General features: G+C 42.9%; 1 long non-coding RNA gene across 1 annotated transcript in view; it reads right to left on the reverse strand.

The window, feature by feature from the left end:
* Window positions 1–1,471: 1,471 nt before the first annotated feature.
* The window catches only part of LOC133510685 (uncharacterized), a 101,382-nt gene continuing 91,878 nt past the window's right edge, over window positions 1,472–10,975 (reverse strand). Inside the window, exon 5 of the long non-coding RNA XR_009797677.1 lies at window positions 1,472–1,918. This is a non-coding gene — a long non-coding RNA (uncharacterized LOC133510685). The remainder of the gene's footprint in view (window positions 1,919–10,975) is intronic.

Here is a 10,975-nt window from a genome sequence, read left to right on the forward strand (position 1 = left end):
CACCACACTGCATATTTTTTGGACTTTTTAACTTGTTAAAGAGGTTACACCTCCTTTTTAATTAACTTTCACTTACAATACATTTATTTCACGTTTTAAAGCTATTTGTTTTCCAAATAACAATTTTAATACCTTTTTATATGCAATCCGTTTTGATTTAATCATTATTTGACTTACATTTTTTTTTCTTATATTTAATGTCAGTGTTGCTCAAATGGTGTCTACTGCTGAAGTGTCACAGTAATGTTAAACAAAGTGTCCTACAATAATCTTAAATACTGCTGCCCAAAGTTGGTGGCATAGACAGATGAACAAAAACATTGATTGTAAATATTTATGCATTTGCTGACTGATTAAACGAAATTGGATATTTCCATACGGCATGATGATTCCTCATGCACACAAATGTGCTTTTGCACAGTGGCTGGGAATAACTGGTTTGTGGAACATCTACGCGGCAAATGTTAACTTTACCTCTTTTAATAATGCTCGCTTGTCCAACAACAACGTAACCGTGACATCATCAAGCGAGTCACGGAGATGAACACCACGTGACCTCAGTCTGATGATGATGATGTCACCCATGTAGTCAAAATCATAGGTCACTGTGTCACTTGATATAATGCAGCCGCATTGCCACAATGCAACAGTCACTCAACTTGTCCATGACTTCATGTTGCTTTCCAATATGGTTGGGAAAATAACACAATCGTCATCATATTTTTAAATTAAAAAAGTACATGAACTACAGTACAGTACATTATTATTATCTTAATGTAATAGATTGTGTGCAAATGTTACTGTGCCACTAGATGTCAGCATTGAATGAATGAATGAAAGGCACCGTTTTGTGAGGTAAAAAAAAAAAAGTGCAAAATCTATCCATCCATACATTTTCTAAGCTGCTTATCCTCACGAGGGTCATGGGGAGTGCTGGAGTCTATCCCAGCTGTCAACGGGCAGGAGGCGGGGTCCACCCTGAACTGGTCGCCAGCCAATCGCAGGGCACATAGACACAAACAGCCGCACTCACAATCACACCTTGGGGCAATTTGGAGTGTTCGATTAATGTTGCATGTTTTTGGGATGTGGGAGGAAACCCACACAGGCACGGGGAGAACATGCAAACGCCACCAGACGGGCCGGAATTTGAACCCCGGTCTTCAGATCTGTGAGCCCACTGATAGAACGAGTTGCTCCACTGTGCCGCCATACAAAATGTTTGCAACAAAGCAGGTTCTATTCTACAATGAATGGAAAAAAAAATTATAAACGTGAGCAAAATGAGCATAAATGGGATAAATGCATATGCTTTTCAATGCAATTTTATTAACAGGACTTTGTTTGTATTTATTTATATATTTATCATTTTATTTATTTATTCATTCATTTATGTATTTAAACACAGATAAATAAATACACACATACTGGTTTCCATCGTCTTTTTGCTCTCAGCATAATTGAAATCATAAAGGAAGATCTTTTTTAATTAATTAATTGACTAAAAGATATTTAAACCAAAATTATTCCCACAAGTTATAAAATAGATAAATAAAGATTGGTGCCGTTAAGCCTGTTTTTTTCAATACACAGTTTCTTTAAAGAGACTGAAAATAGGCCAACATAACTTGTAAAAAAAAAAACAAACAATAATAATCTTGCACCCTCCTTTGGAATTCTATGCTCTATTTCCTGGGAAAAGATTGGAAGCTGAGCACACACCTGGAAACTTCTCATCACTTTTCCTCAAGCGTCTCAACGCACGTGAGAACCAGAGGGGTCCCGCCTCAGTTCTGGCGTTATCTGCAGGATGGGCACGACCGCAGGCGTTGACATCGCATCTCCCGGCAACGCGGCGTGTAAAAAGGGATCGCGATAAGATGCGTCATGGAGAGGCCAGCCGAAAGCTCAATGTCAACTGTGTGGAGGAAAATAAATATCAAATACGTCATCCTTTCATTTTAGTTGCGAGCATATCAATCTTAGCATTTTTCCTTGGGTTCCTCCTTGAAAGTGGACTTTTATTTGTCTGTAGCTATCATAAAATATATTTATTGACAGAAGTACCAGTACACCATTATATTTCTGTATATAATGGCTATATTATATATTTCTTTTTCGTCTACTCCCTGGATCTCTTCTGCCCGTCCATTATTTATTATATATGTCATGTCATCAATGAGCCGCCCATCCTCACAAGGGTTGCAGGAAAGCTGGAGCCAATCCCAGCTAGCTTCGGGCGAAAGGCGGACTACACCCTGAACTGGTCGCCACTCAGTCGCAGGGCAGATATCGACACCATCACAGAGCGAGAATCGATCCTACGCTGCCCGCACCAAAGGCAGCCACTACATCATCAGTGACTTTTTTATTATATATAGCTATATCCATCCATCCATTTTCTTTGCCGCTTGTCCTCACGAGGGTCGCGGGGAGTGCTAGAGCCTACCCAGCTGTCAACGGGCAGGAGGCGGGGTACACCCTGAACTGGTCACCAGCCAATCACAGGGCACATAGAGTCAAACAGCCGCACTCACAATCACATCGAGGGGTAATTTAGTGTCCAATTAATGTTGCATGTTTTTGGGATGTGGGAGGAAACCGGACTGCCCGGAGAAAACCCACGCAGGCACGGGGAGAACATGCAAACTCCACACAGCCGGGGCTGGGATCGAACCCGTTGTCCTCAGAACTATGAGGCCAACGCTTCACCAGCTGATCCACTGTGCTGCCTTATACACTAATATATATTTATTATTTTTTTAAATATTAAGACCATTACTTTTATATTATTACTGCCTTACATAATTATTTTCCTGAACTTTTGGGGCCACTTTGCATTTTCAAGATTTTCCATTTCCCAAATAGCATAAATATGTAAATGTGAGACCCAAACGACAGTTTTTTAAAAATCAGCGAGAAAACAAACAAAAGCACAAGAAACAAATACGGCTATAGCTCCAAGTTGCGCCCAAGACGTACATGATGACTCTTCTGTTTTCACTTGTCCATAATCTCGGTCACTAATGCGACAACGTTAAGAACTAAATTCAGGCATGTGCAGAAGTTCTGTGTCTATATACAATTTGGCAGCGGTCCCATTTTCAATTATTTGTTCTCGGGCAGCGTTTTGAGCTCGCTTTTCCTCCCAAGAGGGTTATGCTAATTTGTAACGTTTTATTCAAAGACATTTTTCTTTCTCTAATAAAACAATACACATCTTTACGGGGTAAAACTGACCATAGCTGCCATGCGCTACGAAGGCAGGTCAAGTTTCCCGCACCAACGTACCACGATGAGCCTACTTTAAAGCGCAGACAAGCCGCTGCACGCTCACATGCAATGTGTCTCGCACATGTCATAACACTTCACTTGAAAATGTGCTCACATATTTAGGTTAAGCGGCCTCAAAGAGTTGCACTGAAATGTAGCTAATGTCCTTTTAACTCTCTCCTTGATTTGTGGACATCCGCAAGCTCGTGGTTTTTTTTTTGTACACGCTGTTGATTAGCATCGATCGATCCTCTTGACTGACGTATCGGGCAGCTCGCTTTCAAACAAACGACAGCGACCTCTCGGGGTCCCTGCAAAAAAAAAAAAAAAAAAAAAAAAAAAAAGTGGGACTTTTCCGGACTCCCAGGGAAGTGCTGCACGCAGCGCGGCCGACGCCTGAAACAGCAGAAGCGGCGCAGACGCAGCGTCAGCCTCTAAAAAAACCGAAGCCGCAAATTATGTCTGGAACATGGAAAAGATCGTGCGGCCCCCGCAGCCGGCCCGAGCAGGGGCGGCGAGAGGGAGCCGCTGCAGCGGTGCGGGGTTAGGATTGGACAGCTACGGTTCGCATTCCTTCTTCCGAGGATGTGATATCGAGACAAGGTCAGAGGGAGGCTAATGCACGAGACCCTCGAGCCGAGGGGAGGAACGGAAGGCCCGGTGGCGCTAAACTGACGCGCACGAAATTCTTTCTACTGGGCAGACGCCGGGCTGATATTATGAATAATTGGCAAGAGGAGACATCAAATCATCATTTCTGTGGATTTTTTTTTTTATTCATTTTGTTTATTTCTGTTGTGTAAGGCGGCAGCGATTGTGAAATGGTGAAAAGAGTCGTCGCGTTCAACGTGTGACACGTACATTGCACTTGCATGCCGGTGCAGGCTTCGAACTGCGCCATTTGTAGTCGTTCCGTTTAAAGCCCAAGTGTAAAACACACCGTGGCCCCTACTACGGGAGACGAACACGCCCCTTCTGTTATTCCGCTACTTGGATTCGTAATCATCGAAGCCCGTTTTTCGTTTTTTTGGATCCTGCTTTCTTGGACTGTGTAATTGTGCATCTCTTTAGTTAAGAATAAAACCCACGGAACATTATGCCTTTGCCTGGGAGTCCTGCATTTGGGTCCGCCTCCGGACCGCTGGGATGTGACACTTCATCAAATTGTGTCAAATTCATGAGACATTTATTTGATCACGGCGGCACGGTGGCACAGTTGGAAAGAATTGGCCTCACAGTTCTGCGAACCGGGGGTCAAATCCCGGCCCTGACTCTGTGGAGTTTGCATGTTCTCCCCATGCCTGCGTGGGTTTCCTCCGGGCAGTCCGGTTTCCTCCCACATCCCAAAAAGATGCAACATTAATTGGACACTCGAAATTGCCCCGAGGTGTGATTGCGAGTGCGGCTCTTGTCTGTCTCCGTGTGCCCTGCGATTGGCTGGCAACCCGCCTCCTTGGGATAAGCTCCGGCAGTCCCCGCGACCCTTGTGAGGATTAGCGGCTAGGAAAATGGATATATGGATTCATTTGCTCACTTTACTACACATTTCTAGTTAAGTTTTAATGAGCCGAAGTTACTTTGCGGAACTATATAACTGAAATTCAGACTTGCAGAAATCTACAATTTGAATTGCAGATATCTGTAATTCACTCGCAGATGTCGGCAAGTGCATCTGTGATGACAAACCCCGTACACATGGCGGTTGTCATGAAAAACCAGCAAGCGGAGTCATCGCATTATTCGCATGACACATTATTGCCTCTCTGAACTCATCCGTTCCACACTTCCACAGAGCGTCTCCCTTTTTCAGAACGAGAACCCTCCTGACTTTGACTGATGATGAGAGTCAAGAAAGCCGAGGTCGCGGCTCAGTGATCGTTGTTTTTCAACTGATCTTCAAACCTCTGTCTGTATTGCATAGCAAAAAAGAAAAAAAAATTCAAATCGCATTCAGTACAAGTGATGGCTGAGCTGGACGAGGTCGACGGTCAGATGAGTTTGCCTCTCGAGCTTCCTACCGCCACAATTTGCGGAGTCGAGGATTGCGTGCCGAACGCCAAGCATTAAACCAAAGCTGCAATCATGCATCACTTTTCATTTCTACGCAGAGCAAAAGTTGAAATATTAACGGGGATGTTTTTTTTGGGACGTTTAGAACCTCTTGAGGAAATACCCTCAAAGACTACAACATCTGACGGGCGGCACATTCCGTCTGCAGACCTCAAAGCCCCGGAGGTGCCCCGTTGTAATTGCTCGGGAATAAAATCTCAACTACTGAAAGAGACACGACTTTACGGCACCTTTTTACTCCTGCTCGGGAAGGGAGTCAAATACGGCGATTCTTGGACGGACCTCGGACACTGGCGTCAGGAAATCTGCTCTGCTCGCACCGGGGGACGGAAACTGAAGCAACGGTGATGATGGCGCAGCGGCTCCTGATGCGGAGAAAAGGATCTCTATTGTTGGACGCGCGTACTTTATAATTTTGGTGCACCAGGCTGGACAACATCCATGTTGAATTAGTGTCAACTACAACAATACCGTCCAAAGTTTTGGGGTTTTTTTTCTCCCCAAAAGTACGAATATCGCTTCAAGGCAGAAACAGTTTGTTTATTCTCATCTTTTTTCAATGGAGAACTGAGTGAAAACGTTACAATAGCTTCCTGGGCTTGCTAGCTAGCCGCTGACGGGTTGGCAGCCATATCCGCTAATGCCATTTGCGATCGAAAGCGAAGTTTGTATTTGTATATGCGATTTACTTTTGTGTAACTTTTCTGAAAGGATAACCAAGAGATGAGACCGAGAGCAACTTTTTGGAAAAAGACTGCTTTGCCACGTTCGTCAGTTGTGATCCAAAGGTTGAGCGTTAAGCAGTCCTAGCAGAATTTCCCTTTCAATTCGTCATCTGGCTTCGAGAGTGTAAAACAAAGAGGTCGAAGTTCGCAGGGTGTCATTAGTATGGAGACCCCCCCGCCCACACGCCGGCGAGATTAGCGTCCATTACCGAAGACGTTGCCGCTACCACCCGCGGCAGTTATGACAGCTCTCGACTCAAAACACAGGAGACCCGTGAGGACCACACGCTTTTAACCCGCATTGACGGTGGGGAGCGGGATGCCCCCCCCCCCCCCGAGTTTAAGAAGGGTGTGGGAATCAATTATCCCACTCCAGAGACGTGCGGGCCCGGTGGGTATTGCATTGGGATTAGTGTCCATTCTTGTCATGTACTAACAAACCCTCCCCGCTGATCTCCTTAGAAGAGGCAGGTATTAAGCGGCCTCCTCACTGGGAGCCCAAAGGCCTGGAATCCCGATGTGGGAGTGAGTGACAAGCTAATAATGTTGGAGGGGGGGGGGGGGGGCGGATGAGGGTGGAAAGGCATTCCTTTCGCCTTCAAGTGCTCACCTGTGTGAAACCCCCGTTGAGCTCAAAGTGAAATCATGCAAATCAAAAAAAAAAAACACACATTTCAACAGACACCACATTTTTTTTTACTTTAGCATCTTGTTCAATGTAGCAAGTTACCAATGAATGTATGATATTTTTTAATTTATAAATAGTGGGGGAAACTGCTCAGGACAATTATACCAGGAAGGCATTTATTTTGCAAATCTCATTCAACAACATTACTTTAAAGTACATCCATCCATTTCCTTTGCCGCTAATCCTCACAAGGGTTGCAGGGAGTGCCGGAGCCTATCCCAGCTGTCAACGGGCAGTATTTTCCGTACTATAAGGCGCACCTAAGAGCCTTTAATTTTCTCAAAAGCTGACAGCGCGCCTTATAATCAGGTGCACCTTATATATGGATCAATATTGAGCCTTTAGCGCAGCCCATCTAATGCGTGCATAACGTAACCCCCGGCCTCTACTGTAGCGTCTATTCTATGTGCCTTATATATGAAAAAAAGTTTTTAAAATAGGCCAGTCAATGAAGGTGCGCCTTATAACCCGGAAAATATCATATCATCTATAAATAAATAAATATAATAACAAATAAAAATATATATTAATATAAATTAGATTAATATAATAATAATGATGCTAATATTATATACAGCATTATATTATATATATATATATAAAAAATAAAAATAAATAAATATCTATGTATTCAAAATGCAATTGTAGCTTTAAGAATTCCTGATTCAGTTAATTACATTTAAAACTTCCATGTGGTAATAAAACATTTGCTAGCTAGCTAGTTAGTTCAGCGGTGTAACCTCACTCAAATTGAAACTCCGAGGCAACAATCTGTTGCCAGCCGGAATTTGTGGAGGCAACTGATTGATCACGCTCTGAGCAAAAAAAAAAAAAAAAAAAAAAAGGAGTTCAGAACATGCTTCCACTTAAAAAAGAAAAAGTGGGGCGCTTGAGGGTCCAGGGATGGGAGTGGGGGTGGGGGGGTGCTGCACTGCCCCACACCACAGCCAAGGGAAGAAGAAATTGGCAGTTGTCTTGATCTACGTTACCAAATAACTGAAACATCACTCGGAAAAAGAAAAACCTTTTCAACGGTCAAAATGTGTTTCTTCACGACTGAACTCGATCCCATTACCTGACAGGGAGAGCGCGACACAGGTGTGCGTCTGGCGCGCCCCCGAGCTGCGAAACTAACCCGCTCCGTGTTTACGTGCCACCGCTCAAGGTGTGTGCACGCGTTCACACAAAAGATGTCGGGCGGTAGCTCAGCCAATGAAAGCTGTTTACACAGCCCGTGAGGGAGGCTTGCCCCCCCCCCCCCCTCTGCATAAAGCTGGCAAACGGAAACGTTATCTATGAATCAGCGCCCGTGGCAAAAACAAATTGTGCAATTACACATTCATGAACGGCTGCTCCTTTGACTGACCATGTCAATGTGACAGCTGAAACACGCATCGTATTCATTACTCATCTCGCTTTTATAATAACGGAGGGCTTTGCAAAACACGCTTTAGTTCCTTTCGGGACACCGTCTCGTGTGGAAGGGAGCCAAAAGGTGAACGCGCCCAAAAAAAAATCTAAATAAAATCAATGAAGCAAAAGTAATTTCGAAAATCTGTCTTGAATGATATAAATATAACATAAAAACATTAAAATTAAATAATTGAAAAGGTGTGGAAGGGAGCAAAAAGGTGAACACCAAAAAACAAAAAAAAAGAATAGATAAAGCAAAGTAATTTAAAAAATCTGTCTTGAATGATATAAATATAACATAAAAACATTAAAATTAAATAATTAAAAAGGTGTGGAAGGGGGCTAAAAGGTGAATGCACAAAAAAAATCTAAATAAATAAAGCAAACTAAAAAAAAAATTTGTCATGAATGATATGAATATAACATAATAACATTAAAATTAAATAATTCAAATGGTGTGGAAGGGAGCCAAAAGGTGAACGCACCCAAAAAAATCTAAATAAATAAAGCAAACTCATAAAAAAAATATGTCTTGAATGATATAAATACAACATAAAAACATTAAAATTAAATAATTAAAAAGGTGTGGAAGGGACCCAAAAGGTGAATGCACCAAAAAAAAAAAAAAATCTAAATAAATTAAATAAAATAAGTAAAGCAAACTAATTTTAAAAAATCTGTCTTGAATGATATAAATATAACATAAAAACATTAAAATTAAATAATAAAAAAGAAATGAAAATATATATACAAATATAGGAAAAATATTATATAAATTATCATTTCTGTGTAAGCTACTCACTTGGTAGGGTGGCGCGTGACGTCGGTAAGTCCATGTGCAAGTGTCTATGTCTACAACAGAATTGCGGGGGCCTCACGGCTGTGAAATCTTATACAAAAATGCTTAAAAATATGCAATATAACAGACGTGTGAATTATGTGCTGTGAAACAGCAGGACTGGATTCTAAAAATAATTTTTAAAAAAGAACTTCAGGCAGCAGGTTTTGAAAGTAATCAATCATCACACTGATACTAATAACTATTTTCTCTGTTACCAATGAAGTTTTTTTTCTTTAAACGTTCCAGCCTTGATCTGCTCAGCATATCTCGACCTACGCCGGATCGCTTTTAGCATGTTTAGTAAACAAAAGTCGACGAATAACGAGTTCAATTTGTGGTAACGCGTTTGGATGCCACCAAATTTGAAAGACTCATCCTACTCGCTGCAGTGAGAGTTGCACTATTCATGGCTCAGCAGTTTTACACGTCATTCCGCTAATCCTCAAATTGAAAGCAGTACCGAAAGGGGTAAATATTTTTCATGAGCGGGCCTGCCAGCAAGTTCAGGTTACTTGCGGGGATGATTGATAGCTTCGCCGGTGCATCTCAATGGCTGTCAATGTGACAAGTGATTACCGGGTTTCGTCTTGAAGCCCTTGTGAAATGGCTCGCGGTCGCGATGTTGCCGACAAATTGGTGAACTGCGCGTGAACCCGCCTGGCTCGCATCTGTGCGGGCTTCTCGGCGAAAACGGGACTGATACTTAATCTGGCTGTCATCCTTAAACCTGAAATTGACTCAACGCGGCGACGCGTCTGTCTTCTTCAATCGTGATGTCGGACTAGTCTGACGTTAATCTGAGCCGCGTGTACTACAGTATACGTTTCGCACACCGATGCAGGAACCGGTCTGCAATGCTTCAAGGGGACCATATCGCGGTAAACTGACTTTTTCAGTGCTTGTGTACAAGTAGTTGGGTCTCTGTTGTAAAGGATAAAGTAGCGCAAATAATTTGCTTCCTGCCTATTTCTGAAAACGGGTCTATGGGTGAGATGTTCTACATTTCGCCCTCGTGCTATTATACAACAGTATATATTTATATAGTGTGTAAATTGTTATATGCAATAAGGCTAATTGCCAGAAGCAATACCCCTGTTATGATGTCCAAGCCAACAGGTAAGCAGAGCTGCATTGAGTTCTGGTGAATGAACAGTTTAGCGCTCGCTTCAGACAAGCAGATAAGATAAGACACGATTTGTATCTCTAGCAAGCGACAACATAGTAAAGCAATGCAAAAAGCCACAGATGGGCTAACAAATAGCATCAGTATGGTGCTGATGTAACGTTCAACGGATATTGGAACAGAAACAGTGGGGCGAAACATGTAGATGTAGCCATTATTACAGTCATTAGAACTGTTCCAAAGCTACTCTCCTTTCTTGTTCTTCTTCTGCTGGGTTTATTGTCCCCATTAACTGATAATGTCCTTTCAACTACAACGACTCCAATATCAATTGAAGGTGACCAGATATTGTGAAGCTTTAGTTTTAGTTATTTGAAGCAGGCGGAACAGTGGTTTAGCTGGCAAAGCGTTGGCCTCACAGTTCTGAGGTCCCGGGTTCAATCCCAGACCTGCCCGTGTGGAGTTTGCATGTTCTCTCCGTGCCCGCATGGTTTTCCTCCGGGCACTCTGGTTTCCTCCCACATTCCAAAAACATGCAACATTAATTGGAGGCTCTAAATTGCCCCTAGGTGTGATTGTGAGTGCAGCTATTTGTCTCGATGTGCCCTGCGATTGGCTGGCAACAAGTTCAGGGTGTACCCCACCTCCTGCCCGTTGACAGCTGGGATAGGGTCCAGCACTCCCCGCGACCCTCGTGAGGATAAGTGGCGAAGAAAACGGATGGATGGATGGACAGTCATATTCCACATTGTTGCTTGTATCTCAAGACGAGAAATTGGCCTCGCAACGGCTCGTATCTAGAAAAAACGTGGCAGTAAAGGCACCTGCATCTCGAGGCACCA

This window comes from Syngnathoides biaculeatus, chromosome 13 (assembly GCF_019802595.1).
Source record: "Syngnathoides biaculeatus isolate LvHL_M chromosome 13, ASM1980259v1, whole genome shotgun sequence".
NCBI classification, from domain to species: domain Eukaryota; kingdom Metazoa; phylum Chordata; class Actinopteri; order Syngnathiformes; family Syngnathidae; genus Syngnathoides; species Syngnathoides biaculeatus.